Source organism: Ambystoma mexicanum, chromosome 1q (assembly GCF_040938575.1).
Source record: "Ambystoma mexicanum isolate Mex_15411 chromosome 1q, UKY_AmexF1_1, whole genome shotgun sequence".
In the NCBI taxonomy this organism is placed as follows: Eukaryota; Metazoa; Chordata; class Amphibia; order Caudata; family Ambystomatidae; genus Ambystoma; species Ambystoma mexicanum.
In genome coordinates, this window is record NC_090922.1 from 54,960,806 (window position 1) to 54,982,956 (window position 22,151).

At 45.1% G+C, this 22,151-nt stretch overlaps 1 long non-coding RNA gene across 2 annotated transcripts in view; it reads left to right on the plus strand.

Annotated features, from left to right (window-relative positions):
- Nucleotides 1-22,151, plus strand: part of LOC138524447 (uncharacterized) — a 118,373-nt gene that overhangs the window by 85,460 nt on the left and 10,762 nt on the right. The window contains exons 2-3 of one of the 2 annotated variants that reach the window (XR_011283338.1): nt 1,840-1,964; nt 2,051-2,328. The exons of the other annotated variant lie outside the window; for it this stretch is intronic. This is a non-coding gene — a long non-coding RNA (uncharacterized lncRNA). Of the gene's footprint in view, nt 1-1,839; nt 1,965-2,050; nt 2,329-22,151 lie in introns of those variants that run through there. 2 annotated transcript variants of the gene reach the window in all.

The window sequence follows — 22,151 nt, forward strand, 5'->3', positions numbered from 1 at the left end:
GCTTTAATAATTTATTAGAACAAAGCATGCCTCGATTTCCTGATGCATGGACACCAATAGTAGGGAGTTTGTGACCACCCACTTCCATGCACTCCCCAAATACATTATGACTCAGCTGGTGCGGGAGTTTCATGAGCATAAGACCCTGGATTGGGTGAATGAACATGCCACAAGGATCTAGGAGGTCCAGAAGCCCACTGAGAGTAAAAACAGCCACAAACCCTCTAATCGCTCTACTGCACCTACCGCTGTGAAGGTGGTGTAGGTATAAACTATCCATCCATTGGATCTGGAGATGGGGGCGTAAAAAAACTCCTTCTACAAACAGACCCTCTGACCCAGGCCAATCGAATGGTAGTCAGGTGGGGTACCAGAATGGTAACCTATCTGACCCTGTGTTCAATGACCTTGGCCGTGAAGCCAGCAGTGGGGCTGCGCTCCTATAGCCACTAGTAAGTGGAGTCTTTAAACTTCAGGTACGTAATCTTTCAAAAAGACAAACAAAAAGAATCTCTTTTCAAGTGTGGCTGTATTTTATTCTTAACTCTCACGAGATCTTAACCTATCTGACCCTGCCACCTATGTAAGCCCAAGATACAAGGGTAATAGGCCAATCCTGGAGTATTGTTTGGACAAAGTAAGTGTATACATAAGTCGTGGCCGAAATGCCCCTGAAACCCCCCCATGCAATGTGAAAACAGCCAGCAACAGCTACCTTTGCATGCTCCCCACATGCATCTATATGCTCCCTCAAACCAGCGCATGGGGTCCCCTGCACGCATGCCTGCATCTCGGGGACCCTGCGTATGTATTGTTCCGCACAATAGTGGTTGTGCGATGGACTGACTATGGGCCGTCCCTCGTAACGCCCACATTTTCCCTTGTTCTTCCTCATTTTACATATGATATTGTAAAAAACGGTTTAAATGTTTCCATTGAGTGGAACCTGTTTTTCTGAAATAAGACCCCAAAGTGATACAAAATCATGAATGGAGTGGAAACTGCTTTTTCTGCAATAAGAACTTAAAGTGGTAAAAATCAAAGAAAGATGTGTCTATTATCTATAATCTATGATGTAACAATGAATACAATGGCTAAAGTAATGTGAACTGTGAGTCACGCATTCATTGTACTTAATCTGTGAATGTTACTACCAAATTGAACATAATGACATGTTGCCAATTCACTGCTGCCTCACACAAGTCCATAACACTGCATCTACACATCCTAACACATAAGGATAGCGTAGACTTAGACACTATTCCCCTAGTTCCCAAAAGACAGGAACACTAATCGCGCGCGCATGCGCAAACGCTCTACGGTTGCATAGATACGTACAACCGAGCCCACAAGTAGTCTATCCGCATGCACGCAACTACAGCCACTTTCACAGATACGGCCAGCAGCAGTAGCGAGTGGACGCAGGTAAGCTTGCAGCGCTGCATCAGAGCGGTCTCCCCTGTGCATGCGATAGATGCCACGTCGGCACAAGAGGCCAAACGCCTTGTACCAAGGCTTTCTAGAGCTAATGCAATACTATAGCAGCCGATCACGGTGTCTAGCCACACACACCGATTGAGTTAAGCAGCAACCGAGCACAAACACGGCTATAATCTGATCCCAGTAACTGATCCTATGTAACCTTTCACCACCAGTGCCAGTAATGGCGTATTTTCGGGAAAAGGCTATTTGAAGCACACCCAAGTGAGTTACATCACGGTTATAAGTCAAATTTCACCACCACCGCCAGAAATGGCAGCTCATGAATAAACAACATGTATCGATGTGTATAGAAGCTTATCACATCACAATTCGATTATTATAATCTTTTCCCTACAGCTAACTAGCTGAAGACCAGACCCTAGTCATAAAGGATCCAATAATTCAAGGTGCACAGAAGGTTCCTTAGCGAAGAACTCGATAGATCTTCGGCACACCTGTGACACTGGAAAGCAATGGCTCAGGTAGGATTGTTTACAGCACACTTCTCAGGCACCTACGTTCCTACAGAGAGATACCCATATTCTAATTTTAACCTTCTTACCTTTAGATGTTCCATCCTTGAGGTACATCAGTGACACTACTCAGTCCACTTCAACAGTCCTGAAGACGGCACTAGAACACTAGCTACCCACTAAGTGCCAGAAACACCATTTAGTGTCGATTAGACAGATGTTCGGTTATCACGACCGCATTCTAAGTCACTATTTGTACTAACCCACACTGTGCAAAAACTAAATACAAATAGTCATTGTATGAGTTTGTTGAATATGCCTTAAGTATTGTATATTCCAAGCAACTATGGGCATGACAAAGGTTATGACAATGGCCCCGTTAGGCTATTTCTAAATCACATGAAAAATAAAAATTGTTAATGTGTTACATGCAAATTGGGTGCTCTCTTATGTACAGATCATGTGCTGTGATTTGTCAAGCGTGTGCTGTATCTACTACCGGCAAGTGGTAGACAGGTGGGGTAGCCTGTGTCCCCTTATTTCTAGACTGAACTAACCTCCAGTAGTGGGAAGAAGAACCAAGAAAGGCAGTGCGGGGGAGATGACAAACGTGTTCCTGAGAACTCTATGATAAGCTGAAGGCTGTAATATGAAGGTAGGGTATGCAATGAATACATACAAGGAATACAGAATGCTGTCCTGAACAGTAAAACAAGATAACAGATCTGGGTTTACCAGCAGAAATGAGTCTCGTAGTCAATGAGATGGTACAGTAGTCCAATGCAGGCGCGCTGTCCCGACTGCACGAGAACACCTAGCAATGTCATTCAATAGTTCCACAATGACTAACACGAGAGGAGGCGATCCATTGATGACGGGAATGTGGCGTTGGTAAGAAGGCAGGTTTGATGTACGAGTTGGAGGAGTCAGCCGGTCGAGATGGTGATGGGGAAAAATAGAGAGGGGGCAGGCATAGAGAGACACAGAGAGAGACCCATAGGGAGAGAGACATACAGAGACACAGGGAGTGGGGATAGGCAAAGAGACACAGACACAGGGAGAGGGAGAGACAGGGGAATAGACAGCCAGGAGCCCCACCATTGGAAATATAAAGCAAGTTGTGGAGGGAAGGATGGAGAGGGAAGACAAGGGTACCTATTTAAGGGGCCTCCTGAGCTCTGCTGCCCCCGCCAGCACATCATTGCCTGCAACCAAGAAAGAATGAGCCCCATAGTCCTTTCTCCACAGACTTATATAAGGCTGTTGCTTCTGCCCACTCCAGGGCTGGCCTCTGACCCAGGCAAGTGTTTTTTTGACTGTTGCCAGGACATGTTTTGTCGTTCAACCCCCTTCTGGGCCAGACCAGTATGTTCTGACACCTAGTCTGTTTATGTCTTACTGGCATCATCTGACATTGTCTGGCCCATTCACTGTAGCCATTGGTGTCACAGGGGAATCAGGGGAAAGGCTCACTCCCTGGCTTGCAGATTTTCCAATTCTGACACAAAAAAGATGTTGTACACAAACTAAGATGTCTTTACAAATACTGAATCAATACAGGGCGTAGGTCAGCATCACTGAGTCCCTACTATCCAAGTCTGTTACCCAGGGTTACACTAGCACACTCACAATCACTCACAGACACTCACAGATGCACACTCACAGGCGCTCAACTAGGAAAGGGGCTGGATGATAAACTGTTGCAGGACAGAGGGTACGGCAATGCCAAGCTACTGGTCCACTTCCAAAAGCAGTGTTAAGTACAATTCACAGGCGTTCTTAAAAACTACTCAAATTCAGTATGGCAGGCAGGTCGGGCAGGCACTCAACACAAAAGAGTTCCCAGCAAAGATGATTTCTAGAGGCCCACTCTTGTGCTCCTAAACAAATACACAGCTCTCATGACTAGGATATGGACACAATAAAAATGGGTAAGTGGGTCAGGTTGGGCCCTCTACTAGCCTTATGCACTCCTAGTGAGTGTCTATGAAATGGTGCTGGTACAGACTAGGTGGCTCTGATACTAGTAAACTGAATTTGGTGATTTGGTGGGGTGAGGGCTCCAGCTGCCCAGACAAGCAAAATTAAGGGTATCAAGGCACACTCCACAAAGGTATCTACAGAAAGACTTACTATTAAGATGCCACCTCACCACTCTTTCTTGCCAGATTCAGACAGACTAGTAAACTGAATTAAGTGACATGTAGTGCACTCTAAAAGGAGGCACTAGACAGACCAGTCCCTAAGGTGAGCAATGAGCCACAGCTACTATTTTTCACCCTCCAGTATGGCCGTAGAAGGTGAGTTTGTTATGGCGTAGGTGATTCCTCTCACCTGAGGACCTCTCAGGGTTAAAACCAAACACTGGATACAATTAGGGGTTGAGAATTGGAGGCTACGACTGGTTGGGTAGATTATCTGGAAAGGTACACCCTACAATTTGCCAGTACAATTGTGTGATGGTGTGTAGGTGTGCAGATCCTCATCTGACAGTGGCACCTTTCCACTGTGGGAGTGGGACCTGGGTTGACTGGATGGGTACACTGACCTACCCTAAGTGTTACCACCCCCTTCAGAGACTAGGAGCCGCACCTCAATTTACAATCTGGCAGTGTCAGTGCGCGTGACTGATGTGGCAGTTCTTACCTTATTATTTGACACGGCAGACAGACAGCTAGACACTGTTACAGCAACTGAATTGACGGCAGGTTCACCTTTTCTCTGGGACTTGGTCCAAAGATTGCTGGAAAAGGGGAAAGATAGAATTAATGTGGCTAGACACGGCTGTTGCTAAAGGCAGGAGATGCACAGAGGATCAGCGTACAGGACGCAGAACAGGGGTGAGTTTAGTCAGAAAAGTTGCAGACGTTAAAGTGCTCTTCACGTGATCAGGGACCTAGACCCGGTTCTGGATCTGTGGAACAGGAACCAGAAAATTGTGGAAATGGGAGGCAGGCCAAAATGGGGTGTGCTGTGTGGGAGACCACAGTTTTGGACGAGGGCGTCAACAGACCGGTGGGGGTAGGTTGTGTACGCAGACAGACTGGGTTCCCCCCCTGACAATAACAGGCCAGCTGCACTGAAAAGTGGCAACACAATGAAGGCGCCAAATTCTTTGTAGAAACCAGGAACAGATGTGTTAATGGAAGAGGTGTAAGCCCATTGCCAGCAGGATAATTTATACACACTGGACACAGGTGATTGCCTGCACTGGTCTGCAGGCACAAGGCGGGGCATTGATGGCAGGCATACTAGCTAGGCACATCCACTGCATGGAACCAGCAGGCCTGGGGAGTATCCTTGAATGCAAGGGGGCGAACGGGACCCCAAAGGAGAAAGAGAAGGGTTGGAGAGGGAGTTGGAGGAGGGGGAGGTAGAGATGGTGAGGGGGAAAAGAGAGAGAGGGGCAGGCAGAGAGAGAGAGACACAGGGAGAGAGAGATGCAGAGACAGACACAGAGACACAGGGGAGGCACAAAGACACAGAGAGGGAGAGACAACAGGGCATACATGGCCACAAGCCCTACTGGTGGTAATATAGAGCAGGTTGAGAAGGAAAGGAGGGGAAGGATGGTGAGGGAAGACAAGGGTACCTGTGGAAGGGGACTCCTGAGCTCTGCTGCCCACATCAGCACACCACTGCCAGCAACCAAGAAACAAGTCTGCAGTTCTTTTTCCACAAGCTGTTTATCCCACTCACTCCAGGGCTGGCCTCTCACCCAGGCAAGTGTTTGGCTGTTGCCAGGATGCGTTCTTTTGCTCTACCCCCTCCAGGGCCAGCCCCATTCCCCCATGCAAGTATTTGTTTGGCTGTCACCAGGACAAATTTTGTGTGTTTTCTAGGGGAAATGGGATGCTTTGGCAGACACACATTTTCAGGTATTCTGTGTGATTCCCAGGTCAGGGGAGTTGAAATTATAGAGTGCAGGGCAGTTGGAGTCCAGAGGGGAGGTTAATTGCAGGGTCAGGGAGATGGAATTTTAGAGTGCAGGACAGTTGGGGCCTCAAGGGGAGATTAATTGCTGGACTGGAAAATAGAGGAGGTTCCCAGAAAGGGTGCAAGAGGTCAGGCGCTGGCTTGGTGACTTGCAGAGGAAGGATAATTACAGGGCGTGGTACGAATGGCTTGCCAGAGCCCCCTACCCACATGATGAGCACACTTGGAACTAGTTTTGCAGGGATCAGGAAGAGCAGGACAAAGGGGAGATGGAAATTGCAGGTCTCAGGAAGGGTTGAGCTGTACAAAAGGTAAAACTAATTCCTGGAGAAAGTGGAGTCCTGGGGAAGGAGCATGCAGGGAACATAGAGCAAAGCAGGGTCAGACACAATGTCATTGGTGTGCAATGTCCATTGTTCTAGAAACTAAATAGACACACCATGGAACATGCAAGCACTTGACATAAATAAACAGCTAGCATAAACAGTGCAGTGAATATACAGTAATATGCAGTGCAAGGTGGAAAACACATTTGCGAAACATGAAAGTCACTCAATACATTAGTAAAATGAAAATCCACAGTAAACAACAAGTGACATATCGATAATGTAATTTCCACAGGGCTGATGGCAGTTGTAGTCCAAAACATCTGGAGAGCCAAAGCTTGAAGACCCCAGCCATATAACATTCCTCAAAGCCCCACTGGGTGCTGGCAGGCCCTCGCATGGCCTGGGGCATGTTACACATTTTATTTCAACTGCTCCTGCGGCAATGCTGCATGCTGTGCAGGGTGGGGGGCAGGCCATTGAGAAAAGTGGGTAGTCTGCAGACAAAAGAATAGCAGGCTTTGTAGGAGTGGCAGGGGGGTTGGATTATAACCCCAAAAGTGTATGCGGAAAATTTGAGAGGATTTGAATTTGTGTCTGCATCCCGCAAAAAAAGTGGCGGAAAACCTTTGTGGGATATCATACACGCTTATTTCTATCTCACAATTTTGACATGTAATGACCTGTATCATCTGTGTTTAGTGCTATATGTTTCAACACCTACCATCTAATTTTGCTCAGGGTAGAAAATGTCTCAAAGGATGTAAAGCCACAACAGCAATAGCTCTGTATTTCTGCACAATCGGGAGGTTTTGGGTTTCTGTAGACAGAGTGGGGTTTAGAGCGAGAAATACACTCCCTGGCCAGCGTTTCTGCACGCATCAGTTTAATGTGAAGAGAGAACCTGGTATGCCAAAAGATCCACCTGCAGTTTGTGCATGCAAAGGACAGGTGAAATCCATATGGATCCAATGGTACTGCAGACACTATTATTGATTCCCTCTGTGAGCACAGTCGTTTATTTATAGATAGCTTCTTGGTACAACGCCAATTGCAAACAGACTTACTTCGAGGGTTACCATCGTGCATTTTTCAGATGGGTCGGATAATGGCTAGGAATCTGGGGCACCACCCAAATTCCCATCCAATTATCTGCCCCTGGTGAAAAATATTAAAAATAGCCTGGAAAGAAGTGAACACTTTAGAATTGGTGGTGTACCCACTTCTTCTGATCAATATTCACTCTTAACAAAATTAGGTCCTTAGACTTCAGTACTCCCCCCTGTATCCTGCTGAGTATGGCACTTTGTAGCACAACTCTCTGCTTCAGGGAATCTTTGCTGGTCACACAGACTGATTGGTAATAGCTGGTACGTGTCTCATTGCTTAGATTGTAATGTTCCTGCAATCCTTGCTAGGGTACAGGGCTTTGAACTGAAGCTTCCAACTTCCAGAAATATTTGCTGGTCACACTGATGTCTTGGTTGGATTAAGCCTATCGCCATGTCTTCATGACTTCTACAGTCTAGCCAGACATGCATACTTTTACTTTACTTTATTTAATTTATAACGTGCAACCAAAAGGCCCAGAGGCGTACGGGCGCACATAAGGACAAAGACAATACACACAAAACAATCATAAAAAAATAAATATTACATTGAACAAGAAAAAACAGAGATTACAGACAGGGATCTCAGGGACAATTTCAGGGTCACCAGGGATACCAGATGATACCCTTGGCTTTACACTTGGAACCTCTAGCACCAACATTGCAATACCTTGATCAGAAGTCAGCACCACAAACAGAACGAAAACAGAGCTTTTCCGCAAGCCATGTACTTTCCACTGTTCCTTCCTTTTGTCTCCCCCTCACTCCCATAATCCAACAAGGAGACGGTGAAGGGATAATGGTGGATCAAGATATATGAACATTCACCTCTTGTGCCACCCACACACAGGCAGCCTCTGTTGATTTATGGAAATGGTCCTAACTTTCCAATAGCCAATGGAGGCTGCTTGTGAAATCTTGAGGGAAGAACAGTTTTAGTTCCCCTGTGACTGCCATTGGGCTGGCACTATCAGAACAATTCCTCTTTTCATGGAGAGGGAGATTGTAAAGGCTATGTGTGAGTGAAACAGGTGTAGAAGCCTGGTTTTCCTTCCCCTGATTCTGAGATCACCCAGATACCAACTGGCATAACTACTGCTTGCAAAGCCTTCTGCATTTGGGTGAGAGAGCTGGGTGAGCCCTTCACTCCATCTCATCGCTACCTGCCTCCACAGCAGCAGGAGCCCCGTCATCCGGCTTCCCTCTAGACCATCTGCAAGAGTGTGAGCCCTAAATGCAAGAGTTGGTTGAAGGGTGATGGGCCGTACCTGGTCTGCTGAGGCTTTACCTTGTATATTAGGACCATACCAGTCAAGGGATACATATAATTGCATAACTGGGTCATCTGAGGATGCACATCAGATTTGTGTGGCTTTAACTTACATTTTCAGACTACAAAACGTATTTGAGGCATGAATTAGCATTTGAGGCTGCACTTGGCATGTGGTTGCTATAGCAAAACAAAAGAGATAATGGCTGGAAGGTTTAGAATTAATCTTAACCCCTGGCAACCCTCCAGACTATCGGTGTTCACCTGCCAAGTCATTGCAAAAGGGGAATGGCAAGTGGTTGCAGCAGCCCAGCATATGAGGATGCACATTATATATAATGACTATACTATGCACATGAGACATTAATTGAAATGTAATTGCATTACTGGGACAATTGAGGCTGCATGTGGCATATTACATCATCGTTTGGATGGTTCAGGTGTCGCAGTTTATTAGGCGATCACACTCAACTCAGGGAGTTCTTTCCGCCCCAAGCAAGGAGGCACCCACCCAAAGCGCTAATACAGATTCACTTTGGTGAGGCCTCCAACCTGTCTCGCACCCACCCCAACAAATACCCTATGTCAACAATGGACTAGGAACCAGGCCGTTGTATAGTAAGAATATTTATTTATTTATTTAAGGTTTGGCTAGCAGCCAACATTAACCACCAATGCTGTGGCACTACACTCAGTATCACAACTCCAAATTACCATCTATCATTAAAACAACACAGGCCCAATTTTGAAACATGCAGTCACAATTTACACCAGATTTAATTGTAAAGTAACCAATAGAAACCATCCACAATACATTGGAAACATTGTTTTGAAACACACATTCAAAGGACAGGCAGTGCTTTTGGATGCTGGTTTGGGAGGCAAGGGAATCAATGGAAAGTGTAGTTTTTTAGGCTTTCATTTGAAAGGCACAGTTGAGAAAAGGAACTCAAATGGGGAAATCGTTTTTCAACTTTTAATTAAAAGGCAAGGTTGGGAAAAGGAACACAAAAGGAAATTGCTTTACAACACACATTCAAATGAGAAGCAATGCTTGGTAATTCTGGCTTGGGTTACACAGGAATAAAGGGGGAATTTTGTTTTTCACCCTCACATTTACTTGAATAGCTGCATTGTAGGGTTACTTATTTTGGGATTATGGACACCCCCGTTCGGGACAGGAGTCAGGGGTTTCAGAAGGACAGTCACCCAAGTCTTTATGGTCTATACCGACTCTAAAACACTCGGCCTGAACTTTGTTCATTTTGAATTCTAACAACATTCAACACCTGATTTTCTATATGGAAATTAACTGATTTACCTTCAATTCAATGCGCTAAGGATTTACACAGCTTCTCCAATCCCCACAATTTAATGGAAAGGATCAATGTGGGCTGTTCCCAACACAATGCAATTTAAAATGATAGGGTGACCTTCTATAGTGGAATTAATAAGAATTGGATTTAATACAATGTGCCAAGGGCCGTCCCAGTACCACCCCCTACCCACTATACAAGATGGAGATTAAGGCTGGCAGTTTCCCCCTCACACTTTTGATGGAATTTAGGGTATCTCTATTTACATGGGAGGCTTTGGTCAGGGAACAACAGTAGGGCTCATCTGAGGACGGCACAGATCTGTACAATGATTTTCAGTCAAGGATTTTCTCCTGCACCCAAACTCCCTCTGGCTCCTCTGATTGAGTTCCAGCTAGCTTCTAGATTTCTCTGTCACTGTCTCCAATGCAAGGATTGTGGCCATTCTGCTAGTTGTTCCTTGCAAGAGTCCAGCAGCAGGCTATCTCCAGGAATAATGTAAAAAAAACATGTTCTGATGCAAAATGGACCTCTTATAGGGCTGATGACACTCATACATTATCATAATTCCAGCGGTAAGGATTGGCTAGCACTCTCCCTTCTCCTCCCACCAAGACGCCCACTGGCTGGTGATAGGACCAGAAGTTGGGAGATATGCATGATGTAGGCTGAGGGAGGAGAAAGATTTGTCATCCCAAAATGACATGTGGGATTTACCCTTTTTTGGTTCTGAAATCTAATAACATGGCAACTACACACATTTTTCTGATAACTACATAAATCTATATATTTTTGGATTCTACCTTTTATGACGAGTCGGAAAATACTAATTTTATTTCAGCACGCCGTTCCTGGGCAGGACCACCGTTTTTCACGGTTTGCTGCTGCAACGATATAGGTACAACTCGGACACTACATACTTCCAACAATAATTTCATCGTCTATTAATCTATCAATATTTCCAATTACTCAGATTTATGAAAATTCCAGAATCATAATTGTGATCATAACTTAAGTTATGTACATCACAAACATTTAGTGTTTACATGGTCCCAACCAGCGTTCTATCACCTTTAAAATGAACCCACAGTGAGCTTGATGGGACACACAATGCACTTTGTTTTCGAGAAAATATATTCAATGCTTAATCAATGGCACTGCATAATAGGTGCTCCCAGTTTCAGCTGGCCCCATCCAATTCTTAAGTTTCTATTTCTCCTTAAGCATGTGACCAGCCACCTGCTTGGGCCAATGTTTATCCTACCCCCTCCTCCTGATCTTCAACGGGTCTTTGTTCAGAGCTAATGCACAATTAATGGGGAACCTGACATTCAAGGTCATTTCTGTAGGTTGTATTATCTTTAATTCCATAATTTCAATCTACTTCTTTGTTTAAAAAAAAACTTTATTCGACATAAAGTCATTTGAATACATTATATAAAATATAAAATGCATGAATCAACCAATTGATTATCACATATACAATTAAAAATAGAGATTTGAAAACAAATTGCATCCCTGCTAAAATACAGTTCTCCAAAATGTTGCACTATAGCCAGAACTACCATCACAGGATGTCAATTAACTATCTCAGAGGAATAACTGGGGCACAGGAGAGCTATCCTCGTGGCCTGTTGTCCAGTTGAAGAGTTACCATTTTTCTTCTAAGGATCCATGCTCTATGCAAAAAAACAGACCATGGCATCTGTAATTTGTGGGATAGTCAATTGGACCAAAATTTCTATGCCACTGGGCCATGTCTTGATCCCTGCCTCCAACAGGATGGGTCACAGATATTTGATGCTTAGCCGCTAGAATGGTTAACAAAATCACATTAAATGTGATAAAGACTCCTCTGAGGCATCACACAGTGGACATCTGGTAAAATCATAATTCTTACATTTGGCGCTAAATGTGGTGATAGACAAAATGCCTAATTTTACCCTCAAATATAGTGATCTTGCATCAGCTGGCCTGATCTGATCCAGGTATGATTTAAAACTATCACTGTGTCTCTGAGCTAGGTAAGCATCCCCAGACTTAGCTTTGAAGCCTCAAGATGGAGTCACTCTCTAGCTCTGTTTTATTAGAGGCTTCATTTGTATCCACCTCAAATCACAGAGCCTACTTAGCTCTTTCCCAAACTCACCCATTTTCATGTAGGATAATACATTTTTTATGTGGGAACGCCATTTCAATCCGGTTTCACCTTTCAGTGACATGACATGTACCATTGCCTCCCTACACGGTTCAAGGGCTGGTCTAGTCCACAATCTAACCCACAAGGAGATGGGCTGATAGATAATAGTTTGGCTTACAGGGAGTGTGCCTCATTCCAAATGCACTAGTGCAGTTGATGTGCTTGTCTGTAATTGCAACAGTTTCTTTAAAATGTTAGTTTCTCTTCTTGAAAGAGTCTCTGCGTTCTCATAACCCCATAGCTTGTCACCATAAAGCGCAGCTCAGGCGGCCTGCCTCTGGTATAGCTTTAATGCGGGTAAAATTGCACCACTCCCATGCTGATTAAAGGAAGCTAGAACTGCACCACTATATTTGTTCAGCATACCTGCTGCCCTGTCTAATTGGTAAGCCCATCCAGGACAAGCCTGAATTCTCACACACAGGTAGTGGAAACTTATGACTTGTTCTATTTACTTATTATCAATCACAATTTGGATGGCAACCCTCTTCCCACCTTTTGGTTTAATAACCATTGACTTTGTCTTGGCCGTGTTAATGCCAAGACCCAGCTCCCTAGATTTCTTAATAAACATTGCAAGTGAGTCTTGCAGGTCCTGCGTTGTCATAGCTATTAGGACTGCATCATCCACATAGAATAGTGCAGGGAACTTTGTTGCGGCCGGTTTCGGGCAATCCTGCCCCCCCCTCACCAACTCATCTACAATTCCTTGTATATATAGGTTGAACAAGAGGGCGGCGAGGGAACAGCCCCGCCTAACTCCCAAAGCTACCTCAAAGTATGTGGTTTCTTCATGGCCTAGGTTATAATGTACACAGGACACAGTATTTGTGTATAAGACTGATGTAATACCTATCAAATATTCTGGTACTTCCCGCTCCACCAGGGCACCCATAGCTGTTTGAGGGACACAGAGTCAAATGCTGTCCTAAGGTCCACAAATAATACATACAAGCACCTTTTTAATAAGACTGTGAATTTTTGAATAATAAGAAATAACATGAATCACTGGTTTATGGCACCCCGACCCTTTTGGAACCCTGCTTGGTGGACACTTATTATTCATTTTTGGTCTGCCCATGTCTGGAGGTGTTTCGGGATTATTTTTCCAAACAGCTTCCCAGCCACACCCAAAAAGGATATAGGTCTAAAATTGTCTGGGCTATCCCTTCCTCCCTTCTTGTACACCGGTATAATAATTAATAATAATAATAATAATATAATAATAATATAATAACTGCCCTACACCACGAGTCTGGGACCTTGCCCGTAACTATCACTGCCCTAAACACCTGGAGTAATATAGCCGCCCACGTGCCCGACTCGTCCTTATAAAAATCCAATGGGATTAGGTCTGGACCAGCTGCCTTAACATTTTTGGAAGAGGATATAACTTCCTCTGCATCCTGCAGGGTAATAAACAACGGGCTGGTGCCTGGTCCACCTTAAATGGCCAATGGATGGGATAAAATAGGGTCTGCTGGATAAAGAGCACTAAAATGGGCCCTCCATCTGTCTCCACCAATGCTCTCAATCTTTTTCGGGTCCTCTTTAAGGTCACTATTGGAGACCAGTTTCCAAAACAAAACATTGTTTCTCGACTGCCAGGTATTGTATAATCCCTCTAATTTCCCTTTAACATGTTTGGTTTTTCTATCATGGAGTATGTTTTTATAGTTGGATCTCAGGGAACGGAGCAGAGGTCTATCAATCCCTGAGGGATCTCTGAGGTATTTTTCTATGTCCCTATTTGACGCTCTACAAGAAGCATCAAACCATACCCACCGAATGGTTGGTTTGCTCTTACGTATCGCCCCAGTGCCTGAATGATATGGTTGCCCATTTGTTTTCAACAGTTCAAACTCGTCCAAAACCTCAGTGGGCTTAGTTTCTGGATTCCAGATTACCTTGAGGTTCACTAAAATTGATGCATACACACTCTGCTTCAGCTCTGGGGTTAGAATCTTGGGCCAATTCAGCGGTCTTCGCACAAGGACTTTGTCCCTATTGGGTCCCTTCATTGGGGCTTCCCTTCCAGAGTCTTTGTATTCCAATTTTAGATGGATAGTCAATGGGCGGTAGTCACTTTCATACCTATCAATAACTCTAAACTCTCTTACCTGTGCCCAGGATGAAGCTGATATTAGTATGTAGTCAATTAGTGAAGAGCCATTCACTCCCCAAAACAAATGGTTTTTTTTGGCCAGTTGGTCTGTAACAAACCTTCCGTTGCATGCTCTTAGTTTGAAGTTATACAGGGTTGACAAAGTGTTAGCTGCCAAGGGCTACATCGTAGTTGGGCCATGCGCCACACAGGTCAGGGATAGCCCAGGCTTCATCTTGGTCTGCCCACAACCCTTCAAGTGCCTTAATCGGCTCCAATTGTAGGTTAAAGTCACCCACTATCATTAAAAAGGAGTATTGTTGCGCTGCTGCTTCTTCGGTGGCTAACACCTTCTGGACAGATTCTATGCATGCCATTCCTATTATGCCGTTGGGTCTGTTATAGATATTAGTTAGGTATAGTGTCTCTACGGGGTAGAGTTTAATATACAACATGAGAACATCCAGGAACAAGGTGTGTGCCCTCTTCACCTCCCAGCCCATAGAAGAGTCAATCCAGATCAGCAGGCCCCCCCTCGGCCTGCCTCTCAGACCCTTAGAGGCTGGTATGCAAAAGGACTGATAACCATATAACATAACTACATCCAACGCCCATGTCTCCTGCAAACCAATTATATTAAAGCCGCCTATAAATCCCATCCACGTTGGGTCACCCAAACGTCTACTCACACCAGCGATGTTTCAAGAAAGCAAGTTGAATCCCTGTTTGTCTCCCTCTAGGCACATTCCTTCATCATGTCAGTTACATTTCTCCTGGTTGGATTGGCTCAGGTCATACTTCTTTAGCATTTAAATAGACAATGTTGTCATTTTATGTGCTGAAATGAAGTCTCTTTATTCTTCATGAAGGCAATTTGCCATTTGACTTTATTTTTCCAAAGTAACACATCATTCCTCCTCTTTAGCTTCCAAACGCACAGTAATTCAAATGTATTTATTTCCTTCCACGTGCACTTTACACAAAGTCAGCATCTGCAATGCCACGTCCTTGGAATCCAATGGACGCAGTTAACAATATTCCAGTTCTAAGTCTCACTCTTTTCCAGCTAAATCCCTATACATTCTTACAAAATGGAGGAAGGCCCATTCTCACTCATTCACTAGGCCTCGTGTTGAAATCAATGTTTTGTACAGGCTTCTATATTTCAATGGAACTCCACACTTAACCAGCTTCACTCTCACAATGGGGCCCAGCATGGCCTCTCCATCTCTGTTGCTCTGGGGCTGTCTTTTTACCCCACAGAGGCTATACCATATACCATATGGTAATCTACAGCAGGAGCATGAGACAATGCTTCCCATAGGATGGTAGCATTGGAGCTTTTAAGTCTGCACTTGGTATATGATGGCAGCCATGCAAGTCTGTACATTACATATGATGACTATCCTTGGTTTGTGAGGCTATAACTAGCACACGCATGCCTGCATGTAGGAGGTTCCTGTATTTCGCATATGATAACTACATATGGCTTGTGTGCAGAGGGGATCGCCCATGGGGGGTGTTATGGCCCCACCCGTTAGTTTTCAGGACCTTCTAGGTCTTGCCAAAAAAAAGCAGAGAAGCAAAATAAAATAAAAAGTTTAAAAAATGCATTTGGATTATTGAGCGAGTTATTTTATCTAGCGCCATACTACAAATGCAAATACTACTTTGCAAAGAATCTAAAAACATTTCAATTCTCTGCAAAGTGCAAAGCATGGTGGTGGCCTTTATGTCCTACACAGCACTTTATATGGGCGAAGGCCAGCAAATGAAACGCCCATGCCTTCACTCATGTAAAGCGTTGTGAAAGGCATTAGGGAGACTACGGGTGACATCACGCCCTTCAAGATGCCTCAGGGGCGCTGGCGAATCCAACCCTGGAGGCATCCTGAATGGCTCTTCACCCCTCGCTCTGCCTGTCTGTCTCAGGCTGGGAGGCGGAGTCAGAATGTTGACGCTACCTTCTGCCTGTGCCTGATTGAGGAACAGGCAAGAGGATGGGTAAAGGGTATCTCCTGACCCCTGACCCTCTTCAACCAATGTGAGGAATTTGGAGGGAGAGGAAGAAAGTACGGACTTGCCAGAGAAGAACACTGCAGTGGTCCGCTCAGGTGTTTAAGATAAACACATGGTTGTGTGTGTGAGTGAGAGACAGGGATATTTTATTTTTAATGTGTGAGTCCGTTAAAGTGTATTTGCGTGAATGAAGTGTTCTGGTGAGTGCCTTGTATTGAGGGAGGCTGTATGGATGCATGAATGTTTGTGTGGATGCTGTGTATGTGTATATGAAGGCCTGATTGTGAGCTCCATGTAAAATAAGAAACATGTCATTCCATAATGGAAGGGCACTTTTCTTATTGTACATGGAGCTTGCAATCAGGCCCTAAATGTATGTGTCTATGTAAGTGTTCTTGTGGGTGTCGTGCATGTTATGTTATGTTATTTTGCATTTATATAGCGCCTTATATACCATTGGTATGGTCTGAAGGTGCTGGTAGGTTGAACGCCCTTGGGAACCGAAGTTCAGATCAGTAGAGAGAGTAGAGAGAGTCAAAGGTGCGTGTGAGCACCGGCTATGTGTGCAGCTGGTGCGGTATTTGTGTAATAGCTGCTTCTTAGCGGTAGGTGTGGTGATTGAGAGATCAGGAGTATGTATTCATTCTGGCAGGATTTATCCAGACCGAGTGTGGCTGCGTTAGGCCTGAGGAGAACGCCTGGCTGGGGGGGGGGGGGTGTAACCAGCAGTGTTTTACTTAGAATGCTGTGGAGTATGCGGCGGATGTTAGTATGAGAACAGTTATACCGAATGGTGTCATAGTCTCTCTGTGTTCTAGTTGAGTGGTGGTGTAGAGGGGAGAGTAAGCGTGGTGGTGTGATATGATGTGTTATATGCTCTTTCAAAACGTTCTCTGCATTCCAAAGCATACTATATACGTCACGCAGTTCTATGCGCTCCAGTCTGTTCCATGCACTCCTATCCACTCCATGCATCCCAATCTCCTCCACACACTCCGGTTCGCTCGACGCACTCATGTGCTCCAGTCCACTCCCTGCACGCTCCAGTCCGCCCCACGCGCTCCAGTCCACCCTGCGTGTTCTAGTCTGCCCCATGCATGCACTCTTGTCTGCCCCACGCGCTCCACTTCACTTGATCCATCCACTCTACGCATTCAGTATCTCTATGCAACTTGTCCGCTCTAGCAACAGGTCAGTTCCACTCTGGGCACTCGTTCGCTCTAGGCACTCGTTCGCTCCAGGCACTCGTCCTCTTTATGCCCTCACACGCACTATATATACACCTGTTTTGCTCACTCATCGGCTCCATGCACTCGCCCCCTCAATGCACTCGTCCCCTCTACGCACTCAGCTCCTCTATGCACTCAGCCCCTCTATGCACTCAGCCCCTCTACGCACTCAGCCCTCTACGTACTCAGCCCCTCTACGCGCACAGCCCCTCTACGCACTCATCCCCTTTTATGCACCTCTTTTTTCATATGCCCTCTTTCGCTCATATGCACTCCTCTGCTCTATATACTTGTCGGCCCTACACATTAGTCTGTTCTATGCGGCCCTCCACTCAATACGTTCTTCTGCTCAGCTCATCCATCCCGTTCCGCTCATCCATCAGTTCCCCGCACTCATCCGTTCTACGCACTCATCAGCTCTGCATGCATTCCGCACTCATCCGTTCTACATGCTTATCCGTTCTGCGCACTCACCCGGTCACTAGTAACTCCTCTGCTCTAGGCATTTGTCTGCTTTATCCCCTTGTATGCACCATACCTTCACCTGCTCTATGCATTCATCCACCCTACGCAATCACGTGCTCTCTGCACTTGCCCGCTCCCCGAACTCACCAGCTCCCCACGCGTATCCGCCCTCCGCACTCATCCGCCCTCCGCACTCACCCGCCCTCCACACTCATCCGCTCCCCGCACTCATCCGCTCTCCGCACTCATCCGCTCCCCGCACTCATCCGCTCCCCGTGCTCATCTGCTCGCCGCGCTCTTCCGTGCCCCGCGCACATCCGGTCCCTACGCATTCAACAGCAATATGCGCTCATCAGCCTTATAAAGTAATTCGCTAATACGCAGTAATCTTGTTCCATCTATCCGTCTGCTCTCTACACTCATCTGCTCTATACCTTCATCCGTTCTGTACACCCATCCGTTCTGTACACCCATCCGTTCTGTGCACCCATCCGCTCTGTGCACCCATCTGCTCTGTACACCCATCCGCTCTGTACACCCATCTGCTCCGCTCTGTACACCCATCCGGTCTGTACACCCATCCGCTCTGTACACCCATCCGTTCTGTACACCCATCCGCTCTGTACGGCCATCCGCTCTGTACGCCCATCCGCACTGTACACCCATCCGCTCTGTACACTCATCCGCTCTGTACACTCATCCGCTCTGTACCCTCAGGCTTTCTGTACACTCAGGTGCTCTATACACTCAGGCGCTCTATACACTCAGGCGTTCTATACACTCAGGCGCTCTATACACTCAGGCGATCTATACACTCAGGCGCTCTATACACGCAGGCACTTTATATACTCAAGTGCTCTATACACTCAGGCGCTCTAGGCATGATTGAGAGCGAGGCTGTATGGGTGCTTCACTGCTTGTGTGAATGCTGTGAATGTGTATATGAGGAACTGCTTGTGAGCTTAGTGTAAAATAATAATAGTGTCATTCCGTGATGGTGGGTGTCGTGTATGAATTAGAAATAGGCTGTGTGGGCGTGTGACTGCTTGTGTGAATACTGTGAATGTGTTTATGAATGTGTGAGTACGCGTTCTGGTGGGTGCAGAGTTCATGATTGAAAGAAGATGTATGAGTGTCTGCCTAATGGCTACTCGTGTGCCTGTGTCTATATGAATGGGTGTATTTGCATCAGTAAAGTGTTTGGCTGGGCAGTGAATCATTCACACAGCGCCCAGCAGAACACTCAGATAGATACACATATTCATATATACATTCACACCAGCAGAGACAGACACATGCAGCTTCTCTCAATTATTCAGTGATTGAGAGAAGATGTATGGGGGCATGACTGTGTGCATGCATGGCTGCATGCGTGAAGTGTTCTTGTGGATGTCATGTGCATGATTGAGAGAGGTTTTATGGGTGCATCACTGCTTGAGTGCATGTGCATATGAATGTTTGTGTGGGCTCAGGTTTGAAGGGGGCATTGGAGCTGGGCAATAACAACATGAGAAAACCTGTTCTTACTGACTGCACTGCATACAGCCAGCAAAACATGTTTTCTTACCTTGGTATTGCACTGCACCAATGCCCCATCAAGCCCCCCCCACACACACACATTCATATACAGAGTCCCATGCACACAAGCAGTCACACACCCATACAGCCTCTCTCAATCATTCACACGACACAAGCTAGAAGATACTCACTCAGATACACACAATAATATGTCTGTGTGAGTGAAGGTTTCTGGTGGGTGTAGTGTGAATGATTGAGAGAGGCTGTACGAGTGCATGACTGCTTGTGCACATGTGTATATAAATGGGTGTGTGTCTGGCCGTGTGGGATCGGCCTTGAAGGGGGTGTTTATGCCGAGAAATACCAAGGTAAGAAAGCATGTTCTTGCTGGCTGCATGCAGTGCACACAGCCAACAAGAACGTGCGTTCCTACTATGGCATGGCATTTTCTACTGGATATCTTTGTTAAAGGAACCTTGATGAGTGCTATTATGTGAATAGACAGGCATATGTAGGTGCAGCCAATCTACCTATGATTTCTTACCGTGGCATGGTATTTTCTACTGGGCATCAATGGTAATGCATGCATTAGAAGTGTTATTACATGTCTAGAGTGGCTTACATTGTTGAAGCAAATTTTGACTTTAAACAATTTTATTTTTGGCATGGCATTTTTAATGGCAAGCCAACAGGAGTATGTCCTTACAAGGGGATACTGGCATTATGCGCAAAGCAATACAGGCATGTGCAACGCAAACATGTCTATGCTCTTACATGTTAATACCAACATATATTGGTGCAGCATGCATGAAAATGTATGGGCACAGCCAGCGTGATTTTTTTTTATACTGGCATATATTGTGGGGGTAGCCATAATGAAAATGTGCTACGAAATGCTCCCATGCACTGTTGGTAACTTGCATTTATTGAACTTTTCCATGAGTTACCCTACAAAACTGATTCCAATCTGTCTGGATTGTTACCCAATTTGTCAGTGTTCTGTTAATGCACCATTGTAACCCATTATTAAAAACATAATTGCAGGGGAACCCCCCTGAACCCACCATGGTCGATTCGGGCTCCCTCGCTCAGTCGCTCATGAAGATGTGTTAGAAATATTTCCGCCCTTCCAAAAAAAAGAATTCACCAGCCGCCAAATCTTGTGAGGCTATAACTGCATAAAATGGTGGTTATTGGTCATGTGGCTGTACTGGCACATTAATGCAGCTGAGTTTTGCAGAACTTGTAGTCTATTGAGATGGTACTTAGGCTAAGCTAGCAAAGTCACACTAAATCATAGATCCCCTTAACAGAGGTAGCAACTACTGGTCCACAAAGAGCATGCAGAATGTAAGGTATAACCTTTTTTTAGAGTTATAAGCTTAAATGGCCCACACTACACCTAGCACTAATTTGAAGTTCGGGAGAAAGGGAGGCAGTGATTTTAATTCCCAGATTTTTTACGGAACTAACCGAGGTTGGGAAAGTGCCCAAAGAGGGGTGCAAGAACTCATGGGACCAGAGTGACCAGGCTCTCGATGGTCGAATCACCAGAATTTCTATCTTATCTCCATTCAGTTTCAGCCAGTTATTGTTTATCCATTCCCGATGTCCGTCAAGCAGCCCCTCAGACAGGTAGAAGCTCCTTTCAGGTTTTGATCAGGATTAGCTGATTGTCGTCTGCATCGAAATAAAAACGACACCAGTGAGACACCTGTGAGATTGAATGAGACTTGCCAAAGGAAGAACATAAACATTAAAAAGTAAATGAGATTTTGATTTCTGACCCTGACATATTATCACTGCCCAGTAGAATATCATAATAATGTCCTTTGGAAATGTGACCTTTTAAAGCTTTTGTAGTTATTTGTTAATTTATTCATGTTTTGCTTGTCGTAGTTTTTATTTTACATATGTTATGCCGTTTCCTGTGATCTTAGCAGGGTCAATCCCACGTTACAGCACATTCTGTAATGGAGTTCAAGTCAAAGGTCATATTAAGTCACGTCCTGTGATATTATCAGGTGAGTGATGGTATTTTCGCTCCCCATGACATGTTAGTGGACGAATGCCTTTGAGCAATTCTCAAAGTCGGCAAATCGGCATCACAGCTCGTGGTGGTGACATTATTACCACCATCCTTTGTATGGCACCTACATTTTATTATCTTAATTTGGCGTGGTTTTATGGTGACCTTTTTCTTCCTTTTACCATAAGTGGGCACAGAGTTACCTGGCCCAGATTCCAGTTGGCTAATTTGTTTAATTTCCTTGTAAAGACTGTTTCCGAAGTTTGTCTAGACTATATCATGTTTGCTTGGTGAGCCCATTAAAAAAAGATAACCTTCTTTTAGCTTGATTCTGATTGGTCTTCTGGATGAAATGGTCCCTCCTGCAGCCCTAATTGTACGCTCACTTAGTGGTCGTACATATTTCAGCACTGGCAATGCCATTACTCACCATCTGTATGGTGCTTGCATTTCAACATCTTAATTTGGGCATGTTTGTCTGGTCACTTTTTTATTTAGTTCTTTATTCTTTCTTTCTAGCTGACGAGTACAGCGTTGACTGGCCCTGATTTAATTTGGTAAATTTAATTTGTATTTCCTTGCAAGGACTACAGTCCAGAGTGTTCCAGTGTAGAGGAGGGCCCAAGCATGACCCGCACTCCAACCGTCCATTTTGAAGTACCAGGAACGTTCACA